Genomic DNA, 20,629 nt, shown 5'->3' with positions numbered 1-20,629 from the left:
CACTACTCCAATTAGGGTGGTGTTTGTACCACGCCGGCAGGCTCCTGGGCCTGATCCGCCGGTCTGTTGTAGGTCTGCCTACCTTGGAGGCGCGGGCGGCGGATCTGCCCTGCCCCTCCTACCACGCCTGCGGACCCCTGGGCCTGATCTGCAGTTTGATCACTGGTCTGCTCACCCTGTGGGCACGGGTGGCGGTTCCTTGTGTATCTATTTTAATGTGTACTAGTCATCTTAAAAATCCAGTCACACTAAAAAAATATGACTAGATTCTGAAATATGTGATTTCACTCATGTAAATGCTGAAGAGGAGGCTGGAGTTAGAAAGTGTGTTTTAAAGAACTCTTAAGTGAATGACAGAATGGTGGCATCATGGGTATGAGAAAGCAGGTGAGGGATGATGATTTGGGCAGCTGTGTGTGACACTTCCCTGCATCCCCAGCATGTGAAAGGACAGTGGCAGAAGAGGCAAGTGATCATTCCCAGCCAGGGAGGTGGCAGGACACCAGGTCTAAAGTCAGGGTCACAGAGGTGTGGACTGTCCTTGTCTGCCTGGAGCTTTGAACTTTATTCTGTAGACAATGGAGAGCCTCAGAGATTTAAGACCAGAAATGGACATGATATTATCTAGTGATATTTATCCTTGAAGACTGTTATGTGTTTATTATCCATCTGGATTTATAGTAGCTTGACAATATCAATGGGTAAACTATCACAAATATGTGTTAGCAGACAGCTCCCTAAACATAATGCTCAGGAGGTAGCACCATAAAACCTCAAAATGATCTTGTGGGCTACACATGCACACGAGATGTAGCCCTTGCCACTCCTTTTAACCTGTGTTCTTTTACAAGTTAGGGCATTATCCTCTTTCTAGAAAGTTGTTTCCAACTGTCAAGAGTAGTTACCTTGCATCTTTCTCTCTCTGAAATCATAAAAATAATTGAACAATTCATTGAACGTAATGGCTTTAGAGAAATCAATAATTGCCTCCCATTATTGATACAGTGGAAACACATAGGAAAAGAAAATTACCCACTACAGAAATAAGCCCATTAAAATAAATAATTTAACAAGCTGTCTGGCAATCTATTCAAATTTTGAACTCCAATGATTACGTGGAGTTTCTTAAGTATAAATAATGAAGGAAATGCACTCCGAGTTGCCAGGGTATGGACTGAAGGTACAGACAGCAAAGAGACCAGTTCCTGGCACTTAGCCCACTACTTCTGACTGATGGAGCCACACACAAAATGTGCAGACAGTATATAAGTCATTAGTCGTATAGTGTGTGAGAGAGAGAAAGAGAGAGGGAGAGGGAGAGAGAGAAAAAAAACACTAGCACCCAATTAGTATGATTAGCATTCAAAAATCAGAGCATGATGTTAATAATTTCTTCAAATATATCTCATCATTTGCAAAAGGCACTTTCACATCTACCTACATGTGACTATAAACCAGCTTGAAATTTTACAGATGGGAAAACTGAAGGCCAGGAGCATGAATTGACTTGTCACAGTGACAGTGCTAGTCAATACAAGAATTGAAACTACTACATAGGTTTTTCAAGTGCTCATCCATTGCCCAATCCACTATTGTTCCTAGCTTTGACCTTTTATTCCCTTCTATGTTCAAAATAATCCATCATACTCAAGTCTCCGTGTTCTAGCTAAGGAACCAGCAGTTAAAAGAACTGTCATTTGGTCCAGGTCACACAGCTCACACAGGACGGGTGAGGATTGAAGCATGGTTCTGACCCCTAGTCAGGGCTCCTTTCTCAAGGTCCTCAGCTATTAGTGTGTCTGTTCCCAAGGCAAGGAGGTGAGGCAATCAGGGGAATCATAGTCCTGGCAAAGCCAGGTCTTTAGGGTGACCTGCTCCTCCACTCTGGATCCAACTCAGCAGAAGTCAAGGGGGATAAGTGTAGATATTTGCAGTTCATAGGATTTGGGGTCACAGGTCCTGATGTTGTAAAGACAAGAACAGCAGCTAGACTGTGTGAGGGGAGAATAAAAGAGTGATCACCCTCCTCCTCCCTCCTTCTCTTTCCCTATTATCTCTCTTCTCATAGGGATCATGTCACAGTTGTGTCAGAGAGAAAGAGAAACAACATCAAGGTTTAGTGGGTGCCAGACAGACACATGTTCCAAAGAGCCTTTGGTACACTCACCTTTCTAACTCACCGTGGTAACCCAGATGAATTATAAGAGCTAAAGGGTAATACAGCACATGGGTAGGTACTGAGCATGGTCCTAAGTGGCTTATGCACATTAGCTCATTTAATCTTTACAAGAGCCTCTGGGCAGAAGCTTCTATGGTGATCATTTACTAGATGAGGAAACTGTGACAGGAAAAGGTAAGTGTGTCATTGCACATACCTCAGAAGTAGAAAAGTATTCAAAAGCAGCCAAGCAGCCTGGAACCCAAGTTCTAGACTGCTGCACTCTGTTCTGGTTGCAAACATTGGGTGCCACCTGCCTGTTCAGACCTATTCGTCACCCTTGCCCCCATGGTAGATGTGTATAAGAGACAGTAGCCATGCTAACGAAGAGAAGAAGAGAGAGAACTCAAATTACTAGCATACGGGATGAAAAAGGCAATATCACAACAGACACTAGTATGGCAATTTGTAAATCAATGGATGTGTAACTGATGTGATTCTGCAATCTGTGTATGGGGTGAAGGTGGGAGTTCATAACCCACTTGAATCAAAGTGTCGAATATGATATGTCAAGAAATTTGTAATGTTTTGAACAACCCACAATAAAAAATTTAAAAAAAATTAAATGGTTAAAAAAATAAATAAATAAAATAGATACACAACTACTAAATATATGTTCCTCCACGAGCCCCCTAAAAATCATTTCTTCACTGGGGTTGCAGTGTCACCCTTTTGGAAATACTAGAATAGTTAGTAGATAAGATCCCAGGCTCTGGAGATACAAGCTTTATTAACACTGTGGCCACTTACTGGCCACTTACTGGCCACTTATTAGCCACTTACTAGTTTTGAAGCAAGTTATATATAAAAGTGTTAGACCTTGGTTTACACATTAATAACATGAAGTTAGAATAGAAGCCACATCAGGGTATTGTGAAAATTCAATTAGGTCACACATGTGAAGTGTTGTTCAGCAAACACATGGAATTACAAGATGGGAAAGAAGAAAGTTTCTGAGGCCTTATTGCTTGGGTTCAAATCATGGCTACTGAATCTTCTTGGGCAAGTTCTTCAACTGCCACCTCAGCATCCTTATAGAGCTGTTAGGAGGTTAAGTCAATTGTTGGAAGCACAGAGCTCAGAGTAGTGCTGTATACAGTAAGTGCATGGCAGAGGCCAGCAATCATGATTAGTGGGGCTGTATCGCAGACACCAGGCTATGTGCTGGTGAGGTAGGAAGCCAATGGAGAAATTACAAAACCTCCCCTTTTTATATACATCTTTCGGCAAACCTGTCAGTATAGACAGCTTGCAGAATTGAACAGAGAATACTAACAACGTTCGGGGCAGCCAGGAGGGAGAAGGGAGGTACCATGGAGGAGGTGACACTTACACTTGACTTTAAAGATCCAGATGGACATGGAAGGAGGGACTCATTCACCAAGACCAAATGAGCCCACACTACCTCTGGGAGACTTCTCCAATCCCACAGCACAGTAAGCACTACTTCTTATAGTTTGAGGGACGGAGGTGATTCTTGAATGCTGCAGACTTGCTCAAGGTAAGGTAACAAAGGTAAGGTAACATCTATAGAGGGTGTGAAGTCATGTCTAACTGGCTTCACTTCCTTCTTTGTGAAATAATCATTCTTTTCCTGCCCCCCTGCTATGGCACCATGCCTCAGCAAGACCCTAATTATTAATACTAACAACACTAAAAACTAACAAGTATTGGATGCTCCCTATATTCTATTTCTTTCTTTCTTTCTTTTTTTTTTCTCACAGCAGTCCTACGATGTGGGTGCTACTGTTATTCTCCTGGTAGGTAAATAAATGAAAGCTTAGAAAGCTTAGGTAACTCTTTCAAAATTAATCACTAGCCTAAAGCATAGCCCATCTGTCTCAAAAAAATATATACAAGAACCACGATGCCATTCTGCCTTTCAAAATGTCTAAATTTAAATTCTGTTTTCATAAGTAAATAGTATCAATTCCATCTACTAAATAACACGCCCCCACTTTTCAGGTAAGTGAGGAAATGGGGAGAAAGCAGGCTGCTTCTCAGGCTTGGTGTGTGGGTTCCGTCTGTGCAAGTCCACGTGTTAGGCAAATTGTTTACAGCCAGGGTATGCAGGGTTCCCAGGATGCATCCTCACTCCCACTGCCAGTGGGAAATTCAGCAGTGACAGTTCAGTCCAGCCTGAGCTCAGCTGGTCAAGGCTAATTAGAATTGAAGAGACCGAGGACCTCCGCTGAACTCCTTGGTAATCATAGAATTATGAAGTTAATATACAAGTATAATCTGTAATAAGATGAGGTGAAGGCAAATAGATTCTAATCACTGTAAACTTTCCCACGTTACCCTTTTCATCAAGCAGTCTGTATGGGCTCTCCACAGGAGCACTAATCCTGTATGAGGTCCCTGAGGCTAGAGGTTCCACTACCTAGAGCAGGTCGGAAGTAGAAGCAAAGAAAGTAGGGCAATGGCATTGTTCAGTATACCTTATGTGACCCTTAGGTGGTAGCCACTTAAAAATAGGAGACTGTTTCTTTGAGCTCCTGAAACCACTAAGTGAACGTTTCACAGACTCAGAATATCAGACTGGGAAAGACTTTGGAGATTTGTCTTCTTACTATTACAGATGGGGAAAAGCAGGTAGTACACTGTAAAATAAAAATATTAAAAGATCACTTGGTGTTTTAGAAACAATGTTAAGAAATAAATTGAGAGAAAAAATGGTTTTCTATCAAAATGTGGGAACATTTTGATACAGGACAGAGCAAAACCAGAGAAATCACCCTGACCCTGGTTGGTCTCAGTGAGAAATAATAGGGAGGAACCATCAGCTCACACTGAGCCCTAAAGTACTTCCCCTAAGATACTGATATGATAACGGATGTGAGAGAGGCCTATAGGACAGCCCCAGCAGCAGAAACTCAAGTCTGTGTAAAAATGCAAACATGGGCCACTATACTTGAGAATTTCTTGGGTTCTCTCTAGGCCTGTTGCCTGGGCTCCAGCACAGGTGACACTGAGTACCTGTGTGATATGTTATCTGGCACAACAGGTACAGAGGGTCCCCTGGGAGCATGTGCTGACACCATCAGATCTGGGGGTTGGAGGTCCAGGAAGGCTTCCCCAAGGAATGATCAGAAGACTGATGTCTGAAGGACAAGGACAGTGGAATGGGAAGTCAAAGCCTTGCAGGATGGTACTTGGGACAGCAAGAATCACCACTGTGAAGGTATAGAAGCAAGGGCATCATGAATTTCTGGCAAGAGGGTCCCGATTCGGCACTGAGAATTAAAAATCAGAGTATGCCCTCTCTACACCTTTGAGTGCATGCTGCTGTATACCTGAGGATGTGCCTGGGCCCCTGTTGGTGCCCATGTCAGTTATTGGTGATATATTAGCAATACATTCCATGACCTGCCCTCATTTGCTCCTAGGCTGTTCTGAGATAAAAGATCCTCATGAAGTTCAATGTTTATTGAAAACTCTACCCTTTAAAAAAGAGTACCTTGGCTGAGATCAAGGCCACTCTTGGGTTCCCCAACATCACCTCTGGGAGTAGGGCATATAGGTGTTTGACACGTAGGAGGCTATTGTTAGACCACTGCACTGGGTGTACTTGGTGGAGAATCCTGTCAGCGTTTGTGTGTACTCTTCAGCCTATGAACACCTCTGGTGACCAGAGAGACACACACTAGAATGTTAGGAAACTTTCTTCCTTTGCAGGATGAGGATGTTAAGAATTTTCCTTTGGGGCTGGGGATGTGGCTTAAGCGGTAGCGCGCTCGCCTGGCATGCGTGCGGCCCGGGTTTGATCCTCAGCACCACATACAAACAAAGATGTTGTGTCCACCGAAAACTAAAAAAAAAAAAAAAAAATATTAAAAAAAATTCTCTCTCTCTCTCTCTCCAAAAAAAAAAAAAAAAAAAAAAAGAATTTTCCTTTGTATTTCGTGTGGCTGCCTCAGGATCAAGAGGGACAACTAGAAAAATGCTCAAAATGACTATATTACCTGTAATATTCTGTTCCTTTAGTTCCTCAAATATTTTGATAAGTTAACTGAAATCATCTTAAGTACATGTGATTTAGGGATCAGAAAGGTAATTTTGGCTAAGTCACAAAGGAAACTATGAGAAAGATATAACATTGGGTGTCTGGATTCCCCTGCCTTTTGTGCCTCAGCACTTCCTGAGCTCTCCAGGGGGCATGTGTGTCCCCTGAATGCAGAAGAGACCATTAGGCACTCACAGACCTCCCCACTATGATTCCTCACCACAGGTGCCGAGCGTGCTCCTAGGGCACTCTCCATTTAAGTGCCCACACCCTCTGCACAGAGCAAACTACAGCTGATGACACGGTTCCTGCCCAGTGGGGACGGAAGCTAAATGGTAGGCAGGCCTGCCATCCAAAGACTATTAGTTCCACCTACAATTTTCTTTCTCAGTTTCAAGGACAAACACCAAAAGTTGGAAGACTTTGCTTTTCATAGAACACTGTACATTTCTAAGGGACACTAATCTCACTTGTCTTAGATCCTCCAGTGTCTACCTACATGGAACCTCATATCAGAAAATCTGAGTCTGACCCCTGTCATTTACTGATTGACAATGACCTTGGGCAAATTACTTAATTTCAATACATCTATTTGTACATGAGGGATTGTCATGTATATTTTCAGGAAATACTTACAAAAGTGGACCTAGAGAAAAAATTTGGAGGCTAAAGAATGTGATCAATAAAATTTAATTTTGGTCCGCTACTCCCAAGGCAGTTGTTTACCCATGTGGCCCCTCTACAAAACCCAGTACCCAAGATGGGCGTAGATGCTCACAATGTTAACTGGAAGTTTTATTAAACAGCTTTAAGTGTATAAAGGTGGAATTTTCTGTAGCTTAATATCTTATATTTGATTTGTAGCAAAATAAAATACCCTATTAGTGGCTCTGAGGATTGTGAGCCTATAATCAGAAACCATTTGCATTGTCATGCTACTTTTCATGATAATAAACAGAGCTCAGATTATCCTACAGTAATTCTAAGGAAAGAAAACCAAGAAACTTTACCCTGTATCCATACCCACACTCATCAGCCTGATATAACTTCTATATGAGCTTTTGTTCTCCTGGGATTGTATATTCTCTCTCTCTCTCTCTCTCTCTCTCTCTCTCTCACACACACACACACACACACACACACACACACAACAATGGTTTGAAAGTGTCCCTCAAAACTGTATGTGTTAAATGCATAGTCCCCAGACTGGGGCCCTAATGGGTGGTAATGGAACCCTTAGTGGGACCTAGTGGAAGAAAGTTAGGTCACTGTGGGACCTTTAAGTATTAGTACCCTTGAAGGGGATATTGAGATATGGCCCCTTCTTGTCTCTCTCTTTGCTTCCTGGCTTCCATGAGGTGAAGAGACCTCTTCTGCCACATGTTCCCACCATGGCGTACTGCTCTACCACAGGCTCAAAACAACAGGACCAAGCAGCCATAGACTGAAGCCTCTGAAATCACGTTGAAAAAAAAACAAAAACCTAAAGTAACAAAACAAATAAGTGAATTACATTAGGTATTCTGTCACAACAATGGGAAGCTGACTAACACAACACAGCACAATTTTTACCCCCCCAGAATTCTTGGATCATAGGAATTTATGCCGTCAGATGACCAAACTGCAGGTATATTCTCAATGAATATATCTCTCTATATTTTTGGAATATGATGATTCCCCTTTATTTCTTTACCACTTCTCAATCTTGCCTACCTTTAAATGTTTGCTAGTCTGATGGATGATAAGTTCTATTTCTCATTGTTATTTTGATTTGACTTCCCCAGACTCCTAAGGCCAAAAATATGTTTGCTAGGCATCTAGGATTTCTCTTAGGTGAATTATCTGAGCATTTTCTTTACTCTTTTTTTTTAAGAGAGGAGAGAGAGAGAGAGGAGAGAGAGGAGAGAGAGAGAGAGAGAGAGAGAGAGAGAGAGAGAGAGAGAAATTTTTAATATTTATTTTTTAGTTTTCGGCGGACACAACATCTTTGTGTATGGTGCTGAGGATCGAACCCAGGCTGCACGCATGCCAGGCGAGCACGCCACGGCCTGAGCCACATCCCCAGCCCTTCTTTACTCATTTTTATATTTTTTGACTTGTTTCATTGATTTCATATTTCTCTGTACGTTCTGTAATTTTATTGTATGTGATAAAAGTTTGAGTTTTGGTGATCTCATAACCAACATCTTTTGTTATATGTTAACTTTTTGTTTTCTTTGCATTGTACGTTTATTATAAATTTTGAAGCATAATATTTACCAGTCTTATCTTTTCCTTGAATGTTTGGTCATATTTATGAATTCCCCCATGACCATTTTAAGAGCATTTACACATTCTCCCACGTGTTTAATGGTTGTAGGTTTGGGTTTGGACATTTGGATCCTGCCAAGGTTCTAAATTGTGCATATTCTTCCCTGATCACCTTCCCTTCCACCCTCAAAAAGGTCCATGCCCTTCACTCCACCCTTAGTTGAGTAGTGCTGTCCTTCATGCTTTCCTGTCCTCTTTGTGCCCTTTCCATAACTTTATACCATCAATTCCACTCTACCTAGGGCTTTTACGGAAAAGCTTTAGTTTAAATTCACATATTAATCTTCAGTTGCTTATGTAGTGTTTGGGACAGGAGAGGAATCTAGAACAGAGAGGAGACTGCTAGCACAGTCTGGGGCTTTAATCAAGGGAATAAGGTGTCAGATTCATCAGAATGCCATGTATTCTTAGCTGGGCAAGTTAACACTGATATCCTTCACGTTCAAAGGAACAGCAAAAAGTAGAGAGTGTCCAAAGAAGATGACAGAAAGTGTGAACAAGGGTTGTTGGACAGCCTGCCATGGAAGGAAACAGTAAGAACCTGCTTAAGCATTGTCTGGGGTCTTGATAAATGTTGCTTACTCAAAAAAACAAAAACAAAACAAAAAACCTGTATTCCCTTTCTACTCCTTTCCTAGTACTACTTGAGATATTTTATAGAGATTCTACTCTCAAGACCCCTGAAAAGTGGCATCATTTTATTTAAAGGTCTGGGATGTAAAGTGGCTTACCTAAGCTGGTTCTTTAAGATAGTGGTACAAGTGAGATGTAAATTAAGTTCTCTGTGACATCAAAGACCTTGGCCCAACAACTGGATCTTGGTGTAGGTGCCCCATCATGTTAGTTAGGTTTTTCATCACTGTAACAAAATACCTGAGAAAAGTGACTAAAAGGAGGAAAGGTCTATTTGGGCTCTTGGGTTCAGAGTTTTCAGTTCATAGTCAGCTGGTTCTCATTGTTCCTGTGCCTGAGATGAGGCAGAACATCATGGTAAAAGGGTATGACCAAGCAAAGTTTCTCACCTCATGGAAGCCAGGAAGCAGAGAGAGAGAGAAAAAAAAAAATGAGGGAGACCAGAAGTAAGATATACCCTTCAAGGACACCCCAACTGACGTACTTCCTCTAAATAGGTTCCACCCACAGTTTTCACCACCTCCTGAGAGTCCATTCAGCCATCAATCCTTCAATGGACTAATCCCTTAATGAAGGCAGAGCCCTCATGATCCAATCATTTCTCAAAATTTCCACCCCTGAAAATTGCTACATAAGGGACTAAGCTTTCGACACTTGAGTCTTTGGGAGCACTTCATATCCAAACCATAATACCCATCATGGAGTGGTAGGACACTGCAGATTTTAAGCATAGAGACTCTAAGGCTAGGCTGCCTTGGTCACTTGCCTGGCTCCCCTATTCAGGAGGATGAGACTCGGGTATGCCACTCAATTGCTGTGTGTCTCAAGTCTGCTCATTCTCAAAATTACAATGTTTTTATGACTTGCCTTAAAGAGTTTTGTGCAGGTTAAATTAATAAATATACACTGAAAATCTAGAACATTCTGACATGCATTATGTAAGTTCTCACTATTATGGTTATTTAATGAGATATCAAGCCATGATGTCACTAAATTGACTCTCAGCATTGGTGGAGAACAGATCTAAAACAGTGGACAGAAGTTACTGAAATTCAGATTTAAATTCAGCACAAGGAAGACATTTCAAATAACTAGAGTGGTCAGGGCAGCTTCTCAGAATGGTGAGCCCCCACTACCTTAGGGAGAGGGTTTAAGCTGCATTTAAAGAACCACTGGGTGGAAGGTTAGACGAGATGGCCTCCTTTGAGAATCCTGAGAGTGTTAGGATTCTCTGAGACTATGGCAATGTCAACCCAAGTTCCAGGCCAGTGACATCATTTGGCATGCTAATGAATGGAAATATTTTCACGCAGGCTGGCCGATTCAAGCCAAGCGTACGATGAAAAGGGCAGATCTTTTCATGTGAAATTGTGCATGAATAGAGACTCATTGCCCACATAAAATGCATTTTGGGGAAATGGCTTTCAACAAAGCAGGGTGAAAGCACACTGTGAGCTCTTGTGATTTGATCATTTACAGGAAGAACTCAGGCTGATGTTGCAGGAGCCCTTGGTCATGATAGACACTGAATATGCCTCTCTGGAATCAGCTGTATCCATGACTAAAACTCCATGGTCACCGTATAGGCAGGAGTTGGGGGAAGGGAATGGAATCACTATTAATGGTGTATTTACTCTGAGCAAACAGCAAGGTTGGCCCTTGACATCATACCTTACATACAACTTGACAGTCAATGAAAGTTAGCTCAGAGAGGTTAAGAGATGTGCTCAGTCACCCAGCTAGAAGGAGTGAAAGCAGTATTTCAACTATGTTTTCTGTTGTAGACCAGTGGTTAGAAGCTAGTGATTATGATCTGTTGAGAGCCACAGCCGAAGGGGCCCCAGCAAACTTCCAGCTGCCAGCAAACTCCCAGTGCCGGTGAAGACAATGTAAATTGTTAAGAAAATTGTTTTCTTTTAGTGCCTTCTGTAATGTTACATAATTTTTTCTTTAGCCATTATTGCCAGAATTCCTATCTTCATCCCAGTGCTGGTGAAGTCAAAGATAAAACCAATCTACAGCTTCTACAATAGCCATCACTGAACTGCTTGCAGAACTTGCCTGGACACATTGTGAGCTCACCTGTATGCATTGTGAACTATCTGTTGGTGCAGCGACTTGTGGTAGTGTTGGGGTATTTTTGCTGATGATGTCATTGGTGGTACAATTTTTCCAAAAGGAGCCGTCAATTGGCTTGGTGTATCTTCCTCCCTTCTGCTTGTCATGATCGTCCAGCTAAAATTTGGGGGCCAACAGAGGTGAGGCAAAGAACCTCACCCCCCCGCTGGTACAAAGACCTCTCCACAGGTGTGGCTGTATACTGGACCGGTAGTCAGTGACGGGTAAGATCCAATTGCAATGGTACCAACCTAAGGACCATATGTACTATTGGACAACCTAAGGCAGGCACGGTCCCTAAGCCACATGCTTGTTGTTTAAACAGAGAGGGGGAGATGTTGAGAGCCACAGCCGAAGGGGCCCCAGCAAACTTCCAGCTGCCAGCAAACTTCCAGCTGCCGGCTGATGATTGGCTCACAGCGGCCCCAGCAATATCTAGCTGATTGGCTCCTCTGCGGTGATGCTCATTGGGCTGTTTCGCTGCCCTTTCAGACCACGGAGCTGTTCATTGGGGGACTTTTTTGGCTCCGCCCACGTGACCCAGCCAATCGGCCTCAAGAGCAGGAGGATTGTGGGAGGTGGAGAGAAGCTTGTGGGGGAGAGAGAGGCTTGTGGAAAGCCGGTGGTGGCAGTTGAGGCTCTGAGGGTTTTTCCTGAGAGGCTGTTTTGTTTGACGTGTGTGGTTCTAAAAATAAAGTTAGTTTCTTTTGACAAGTGGCTCCTGATTGTGCCCAGCCAGACTGCGGCAATGATCAACTTGCAAAAATTTTAAAAAGGAGTGAATTAAAATTGGTAACATTTAAAAAACATTGTTTTTCAGAAAGGACCAATCTAAATTTCTAGGTTCTTTTGGAATGTTGGAAAACTCATAACTGAACTGAGTCCACAACCAAACATGGTAACAGAAAGGTGAAGCTGAGCTGCTGCTGCCCCCTGTAGATGAGACATGGGCTTCTCCATCATCCCTAGTCTGTGCCATCCCTCAAGGGTTACATTCTAATTTTAGTGGCCCCTTAACCCAGGTAGCAGTTTGAATCATGATTCTCCGCTCTATTTCCTATGCCATAAATATAGGGCAAGAAATGGAGGAGTTGGGCAAAAACCAGAAGATAGAAAGGGAGGAGAAAAGGAGCTGAAATGGGAGGGTGGAGGGAGATCAAGAAATCTAAGACCAAGAAGAGGACTTGAGCCACAAGCAGACTGTTTCTGCTCAGTTGACCAGAAAGGCTTTCCTACTTTGCAGATTCTGATAGCTCAGTATTCATTTTGGATGGATGATTTTACTTCAGAAAACACTGCACTTCCATCCTGGGGGGAAAAAAATCAATATGCGTGATATTTCAAATAGATTTTCGGTCAAGCAGAGGGCTTTTGGGTTAAGGAAAACAAGGGCAGAATGTCCCATTCATGCACAACTGGACCCTGCCGTGCTTAGGCTCAGGCCCTGTCTGATTCTCTGCTTTGTGGCTAAACCAGCATGTTTTCCTAGGATAATCCCAAATCCTCCATGAGTACAACCTTGGTGTTGACACCATATTCACCTCCTTTTATTGTATTTTTATCACATTCTTTTTGTATCTGGTTCTCAAAAATATCCTCCCTCCTGTACCTTTTCTAACCAAAATCAATTCTCCCAAAGAGTGGGAAGCACCCCACTGATGAGCTTTGGATGTTTTTATTACAGATATTCTGATGCCTTATTTACTATTTCTACCACCATCTTTTTCTGTGACAATAATAGTACAAGAGAATCTTTATTCTTCTCCTATCAACCTGCGTGACCTTGAGTGACCTCCTCTGGATAAAGCCTACCTCCCACCACTTCAATAAGAGTTCAATGAAATAACTAATGTAAAAAACTCAGCCCAATTCCTAACATATGCTGTATATATATATATTTTAAAAATTCATAAAGAATTTATTAATATTTTATGAAATCTTTACCTACATTTTTACCTAACTCTAGGCAAGGCTGTTAACTTCTAATGCTTCTAATTCTGGATCTGGGAAACAGTGGGAGCTGGTTTCCAAGATGTAGTATAGCTAGGTGGCCTATGTTCATTGAAGTGCAAGGATCCTGGACTTGCCACATCTACCTACTGTGAGAGCTGTGGAGGTGGACTTGTGTCATCTTTGAGGAAAAGGAGAATAGTAAAACACCTGAAATACCCTTTTTGTTCCTCAGGACCTACTGGAGCCAAAGGAACAATGAAAACAGGCCCAGATCTGACTGTCCAGATAGTGAGGATCTTGAAGAACACTGGCTCTCGCGTACACTATAAACAAAGGGGAGCTAGTGTAATCTGCAGAGACTGCTTTCTTGCTTATACATCAAAGCCACTCTTCCTTGGAATGTTGATCATACAATGGACGATAGCAAGATAATTATGTACTGCTAATGCAGCCTAGTCTACAAAACCCTTTTCCCTGCCCTGGCTGGTGCAGAACAAAGCACTGTAGAGAAGATAGGTGTTACTTGTTCAGCCAGCTGCCACTGGGTTTTCTGGAGAAGCACTGGAAAGGACAGAGGTGCTATTTGTCCAACTTGCATCTACCAGAACTTTCCAGTAAGCAAGTTTCAATATACTTATGTCTCACACACTAGTTGGGCATCTTCTTTATTTTTCGGCAACCTACCCAACTGAAGATGGGGGACACATAGTACTGTATAGTATATGGAGATCATATCCCTCTACTTCTGTACCACATTGCCTACCCTGCCAGGAGAAGGTCAAACACCCAGGTGAACTTGCTCCTGACTCAGGCAGAGCACAGCTGCTGACAGGGATCACCTCCCATTCTCTTTATGAAACCGACATGCTATTCCGGTTGCAGGGAGCACAGGTCAGCAGCTTCATGAATTACCCTTTTGCTTGTAATCCAGTTGCAGTGCAGTGCAGCCTCAGTAAAATACCTGATTGTATCACTGATAAAGTAGCACTAGCCACACAAAGTCCTTACTTTTACAGGTATCAGAAGTGGCAGAACTCTAGAGCTGTCCTAGTGACTTGGTCATTCTTCTAGTCCCACTCTAGCTTCTCTCCTGCAATTCCACTTCCCTCAAGCTCTTGCTTCAGGCACAACCATGGGTAACTGATTGATGTCCCCTGGGTTCACTGCTCAGCCTCATCTGAGCGCCTCATGGTGAGCCAATCCAAAGACTGAGCCACCTGAGCTACTGCCTAGCAGAAGGGGTGAGGAGAGGAAGAGAGAGCACCACTGAGGTGCCTTGTGGCAATCAGATTCATTCATGGAAATCTGAACTAAGACCTATGAGGGACACCATTATTTTGTCTGGATCTGGACTGTTCCCCCAAAGGTTCATATATTGAAGGCTTAGTTCGCAAAGCAGCAGTGTTCAGTAGTGGGGCTTTTGGAAAGTGATTAGATCATGACGACTCTGACCTCATAAATGAATTAATCCACTTGATGGATTCATAATTTGAAATTATGGAGATTGTGGAAACTATAGGAGGTAGAATCTTGCTTGAGGGAGTAGGTTCTTGGGGATGTGACCATGGATACCATATCTTATCCCCAGCCCCTTCCCCACTCCCTCTCTGCTTTCCACCATAAGATAAACGACTTTCTTCGGCCACTCCCATGATGTTCTGCCTTACCTCAGGCCCAAACCAATGGAACCATCTGATGATGGACAAAACCCTCTGAAACTGTGAGCCAAAACAAATATTTCCTCCTTTAACTTGCTATGGCAGGTTTTTTGGTAACAATGACAAAAAAAAGAAAGAAAGAAAGAAAGAAACCTACCACAACCACACAGTTTGAAGCAGGAACTGAAGTGAAAACATACACAGAGAGAAAGGTGAAGAGGAGGCAAGTCCTCAGACAACGGACACAGCCTTGTGGGTGTTTTGCCAAGTCCAAGTTCTAGGGAGCAGGCAGGCTCTGAGGTACTGGAGTCTAGATGGGGGCCAACAGGGGTCCTGAGCAGCAGGCAGGGGATGCTCCTTCCTAGCCATCCACCCTCAGTAAATCTGCTGTTAGTTGAGATACTTCGAGTGAGACTTGGTGGATTTTACCTAGAAAAGGCTGACCAGAGTGGAAGTATAAAGTCTGTTTGCAAAAGAGCAAAGAGTAGAGAAAAGAAGGAAGAGAAATGAGAAAGGGGAAGAGGAGGATGCAAAGCTTGAGAGAAATGATGGATGAAGAGGAGCTAGACAGGCAGGGTGAGGGCTGCAGACCAGGAAGAGCAGACCCCATAGAGAAGAGACTCAGGCTGAGGGCCGGTCACTGTCAGGGCTACTAGCCTTCCTCAAACACCACAATAAGCATGGGGGGGGGGCTCTCCATTTCTGCTCTTTACTTAATAAATAAATAAATAAATAAGACAAACCTGCCTATTTCCTCCCCGGGGGACTGAATGCGATTCAGTTCTGGCCATACAGCCCCCTGGAGAAATTCACGGTGTTCAGGAAACATTAAGAGACTGAAAGAGAGATGGTTTCTAAATCTCAGGGGGAAGAAGCTTCGCAATGAAGTCTTGGACCTAATCATTTTATCCCTTCCCTCCGCCTGGTCACACTGCCAATTCCCCCAGCAGTAGCAATCGCTCACTAAGGAAGCATCTCAGAGCCCAGGCGCGGATTCCAACCCACAATCAAATAGAAGTTGGAGTTCTCCGTTCATGTAATTTCTAGTAAATGCTGTCAATTTCAGACTTCCAAATGGAGAGTATATTTTTATTCATTTTAAGTTATCCTCACTTTCATTTTCTTGGAAAATGGGACAATTGGGTAAGCGAGGGGTTTGATTTTCTGTACTTATTTATGTTTTTTTTCAAAACATATATCTACCTGTCAAGATATAAACAGGATTTTGATGCTGAGACAAAGGAAGCACCTTTCCTGCAGAGCTCCAGTGGGACATTCAGAGATAAGAGGTACGGAGACAGACTGGCTTATTATGTACAAGAATGAAGGCAGCTGGGGCTCCTGGTGTGGCTGGAATAGAGCATGGGGAAAGAAATGGGTTGCTCTTTGTTTACAAAACCAACAAGCTCTGTCTTGGCTGGCTTAGCGGTCCTCTTCCATTGCAGTCCTTTATTAAATGACTCTGGACTCTGCAGGGGTACATGTTATCAGTGTCACAGCAATGCATGGATGGGTGTTGTGAACAGAGATAGATTTTGGAGTCAGAGAGTCAAGGATACAGGCTCTAGGCTCTACTGCTTAGTACACTGTGGCCTCTGGGAAGTTTCTCTGCCCTATTGGAATCTTCCTTTTAATATCTGATAAACTGAAGCAGAATTTAAGATGTCCAGTTCTTGTAAGAGTTAAAAAAATTAATAATAAGAAAAAGGCCATGTAAAGCTAGTAGCACCAGACCCAACATTGGCAGGCCTTCCATCAATCTTTCTTCCTTCCAAACAAGAAACGCGGTAATCCAAACAACAGAGAGCCAGGAATAGCTCTGCCCCAGGCAACATAATATTTCACCACTGCAACTGGATTACAAGCAAAAGGGTAATTCGTAAAGCTGCTGACCTGTGCTCCCGGCAGCCTGAATAGCATGTCGGTTTCATAAAGAGAATGAGAGGTGATCCCTGTCAGCAGCTATGCTCTGCCTGAGTCAGGAGCGAGTTCACCTGGGTGTTTGACCTTCTCCTGGCCACAACTAGGAACTGTAGGTTTGGTCCCAGGTCACACACCTGCAACATGACATCTAGCACTGTCTCTCTCCATACAAACATGGCTGACCACCTCCTCCACAGGAATGGAAGTCCAGCCTGGCTGGTGGTTGGAAATGTACCAGCTGCTCTTGACATCTGCAGTTGTTTCTGGATATGACCCCTGAGACCCCTGACCTAGCAAGAACCCTAGGCTCCTGGAATCCCAGTGGCTTGGGAGGCTGAAGCAGGAGGATGGGGAGTTCAAAGCCAGCCACAGCAATAGTGAGGCGCTAAGCAATTCAGTGAGACCATGTCTCTAAATAAAATATAAAACAGGGCTGGGGATGTGGCTCAGTGATCGAGTGCCCCTGAGTTCAATTGCTGGTACCAAAAAAAAAAAAAAAAAAAAAAAAGAATCATAGGCTCCTAGTGTTGGATGTGGCTGGCCCATTGCTGGGGTAACGAGCACCTCATCAGGGTAGTTTCCTGCTCAGAAGGTATGAGCTGCCTGAGAAATAGAAAGTCTGAAATAATTAGAAAGAAAGAAGAGACAGAGACAGAAATTAGATTTAAAGAAAGTAGAGCCCCTAATAAGTCATCCCGTCCAGGTAGGAGCTGGAACTCAACAATTAAAAAAATGGCTCTGGATCTTTATTTAAGGGGGAGTACATAAATGTAGGGATAAGGTTTCAGTGGGAGGAGTCTTGCTTCTCCCTGTGGCAGGGGTCTTGCAGCAAACAGGTTGATTGGCATCTTGGAAGCCGCACCAACTCCGAAAGGCTGTGTGGCCATGTGGCTCCACCAGATCACCCCATCTTCAGTGAGGTATTGAACTTAGTGGAGGAGCTAAGTAGGAAGTCACGTGTATTGGTCATTCTCAAATCAGCAGGGTTGCCTCTGGGAGTGCCCAACACCAGACTTTCCTACTTGGTGTTGATTTCCATGTTGATTTTAGTTCACATACAGTTTATGGATGGCTCCCGGCACGCCCCAATGCTAGGAGAAGGAGATTTCAATGCCTTGGTCTACTATTTAGTAGCTGTATAACATCTTGGGCAAGCTATTAGACACTTCCAAATCTCAATTTTTCTCATTTGTAAATGAAAATAGCAGAGCATACATGGAAACTTGATTATCAAATAAAGGAAGTATTCCATATCTGTGACATAGTAGGACATTTATCTGCATCCTTTTCTATCATGAATATGTGCATCTCCCTTTCCAATATTTCCCTTTTAAAACACCTTAGTGGTTAATTATTACCTTTATCACCCCAACTCTGTGAAGGTGTAATTACTACCCTTCCTATTTTTAGTATGGAGACTGAAGCATAGTGACACTCCTCTGGGACACTCCGCGCCACTCCACAGTGGTAGATTAGTAAATGGTCAAGATGGGGTTGGAGTCCAGGTCTTCCACGTAAGAAGTGAGATTCTTTCATATCCAAATCTAGAAGACTGGCAAGTACATCCACAAAATAATATCTCAGGCATTTTTGAATTGTGAAGGTAAAAGCACCCTGAAAGAGTATAATCTTCCCATTTTAAAGATGCATAAATAAGACCCAGAGAGTCAATCAACTTGCCTCCACACTGCTGCAGAGGCAGAGCTAGAAGAGTATGTCCCTGACCCCTTCAAGACTCTAATGCCAGGTTCTTTGCTCCAGCACTAAAACTGCACACTGGGATAGTGGAGTAGATTTGGCACGAGACTTGTGTTATAGTTGCTCAATTTGCCACGATCCCCCTTCTCCTGTCTTCTACACAGCGACTACACATAGGCATTACCCGCAGACATGCAAGCTCAACCTCCATTGTACAGGAAGCTTTTCTAATTTGACAATATATATTTAAAGAGCAGCCACATACAGCCTAGCAATGAATTTTCCCAGTTAATTTTTATTTAAGTAAATTTTATAGTTTAAGAAATTGAGATTCAGAGAAGTTAAGCCACTGTCCTAATGCCTCACAGCTACAGAGCAGAGCTGGGGCTCAACCAGAAGCATCTTCCTCCGGGATTCCTGCTTCTTCCCCAGGTCTGACTCCAGCTCACAGTCCTCAAAGCTGATCTCCCAAACAGCAAACTCACAGATTAGTACCTCATTGTAGAGTGATCCTGGGCAAGTTTACCAAAACTTAGTTTCCTCTACAACCCATTTGCAAAACAAGTGAATAAACAAACAAACCATGTCTCATTTCAGAGCAAATCTTGGTATCTAAGTACAGCAAGTCAGTTCTCTTTCTTCCCTATCTCCTCCTGTTTCAAAATCCTTAGCTATTTTTGCTTTGTTCCAACTTCCACATAAATTTCTGTTCAGCCTATCAATTTCCCAGAGAACCCTGTTGGGATTTTGATTGGAATAGCTTTGAATCTATAGATTAATTTAGGCAGAAGTGCCATCTTCACAGAATAGAGCATTGCTATCCATTTCTCTAGGCTTTCTTTTATGCTCTCAGTATTTTTTATTTTCTGTAAATGTCTGACACAGGAAATTCATTCAATGAGAATTTATGGAGGACATGGTATATATGCAAGGCTAAAATTGGTATCCCATGTGTGTAGAATTTTCTAGTTTCCCAAACTTTAACCACTTTTATTACTCTTGTACCGGTTTCACAAATGGTTCATGAGTTTCGTTTTGTATTTCTAACAATTAAACTTTAAATTTTCAGCATTTCTTACTAGAATGTAGAGGAGGGGCAGTTTCCTAGGACTTATGAATCAGCTTCCTGTTCATTCATCCTCAGTCAGAATGTCTCCTTACCATTCAATTTAAATTCAGTCTCAACATCTCTGGTGTGATAATACCATTTAACGTCCAAAGACTCTTCAAACTCTACATTGTTGCCACTACAGAGCTCTGAGTTTTAATCCCACTTCTGGATTCTATTAATTAACCATTTTTTATTTCTTTAATGCAATGAATCTGATGTATGATCAGATCACACCACGGTCTTATTTAAAGCAATTAGGAGAAAATACCTTCATTTTTTCCAAAGAGGTAGGACCTAAGAGACTGCATCATGTGAGAAAGACCAAAGAAGCTTTAGAAAGAATATGCTGTACTTTCTCTACAACTGGCCCCTAATCTGTAAAGTGGCAGTGGGTTTTCAGAAATAAATATTCCTTAAGAAAAAATGTGCAATACTCACCTGCAAATTGGGTCACCTCCCAATTTCTTTTACGTATTCATCAAGCATATATTGAAGGTTGCTTATATATCCATGCTGAACTGGGTGCTGGGATTCAAACACCATAATGAGTTATGGCCTTGCCCTTATTCCCATGTAGTGTAGGGGGCGTGGGGACAGACAATCCAAAGAGCTAATAAACAGTTGGATTAATCTCATGATCAAGAAGTCACACTTAAGGTACAGGAGTTTGGGGAAGAGATGTAGTACAAAAAAGATCTTCAAAGGAGTGACTGATAGCCTGAGAAAGTAAAGGCAGCTTAGTGCATGTGGAGAAAGTGGCAGCGGTGGCAGGAGTTTTGGGGTGGGACACAGGCAACAGCAGATTACACAAGGAGCAGGAAGCCAAGCTCGGGATTCAGACTGTGCTAAAAAAGCAGAGACACCTTGGGGACAGGGGAGAGGTAATCATGGAAATGAGAGAATCAAATCGGCTTTTTGGAGAGATCATTCAAGTTACAATGAGAGGAGTTAAGTTGAGATTAGTGTGGAGAGGAGAGACGTCCATTTCTGGGGCCACTTCA

The 20,629-nt window shown here is 42.7% G+C and overlaps 1 protein-coding gene and 1 long non-coding RNA gene across 6 annotated transcripts in view; one reads left to right on the top strand and one right to left on the bottom strand.

The window, feature by feature from the left end:
- The window catches only part of LOC125620367, a 27,288-nt gene extending 25,965 nt beyond the window's left edge, over positions 1 to 1,323 (top strand). The window contains exon 2 of the long non-coding RNA XR_007351980.1: positions 1,294 to 1,323. This is a non-coding gene — a long non-coding RNA (uncharacterized LOC125620367). The remainder of the gene's footprint in view (positions 1 to 1,293) is intronic.
- Positions 1 to 20,629, bottom strand: part of Dab1 (DAB adaptor protein 1) — a 1,139,889-nt gene that overhangs the window by 677,993 nt on the left and 441,267 nt on the right. The window lies entirely within an intron of this gene.

Source organism: Marmota marmota, unplaced genomic scaffold (assembly GCF_001458135.2).
Source record: "Marmota marmota marmota unplaced genomic scaffold, marMar, whole genome shotgun sequence".
NCBI lineage: Eukaryota > Metazoa > Chordata > Mammalia > Rodentia > Sciuridae > Marmota > Marmota marmota.
Note: the sequence above shows the minus strand (reverse complement) of the source record. Positions and strands in the feature narration are given on the sequence as shown.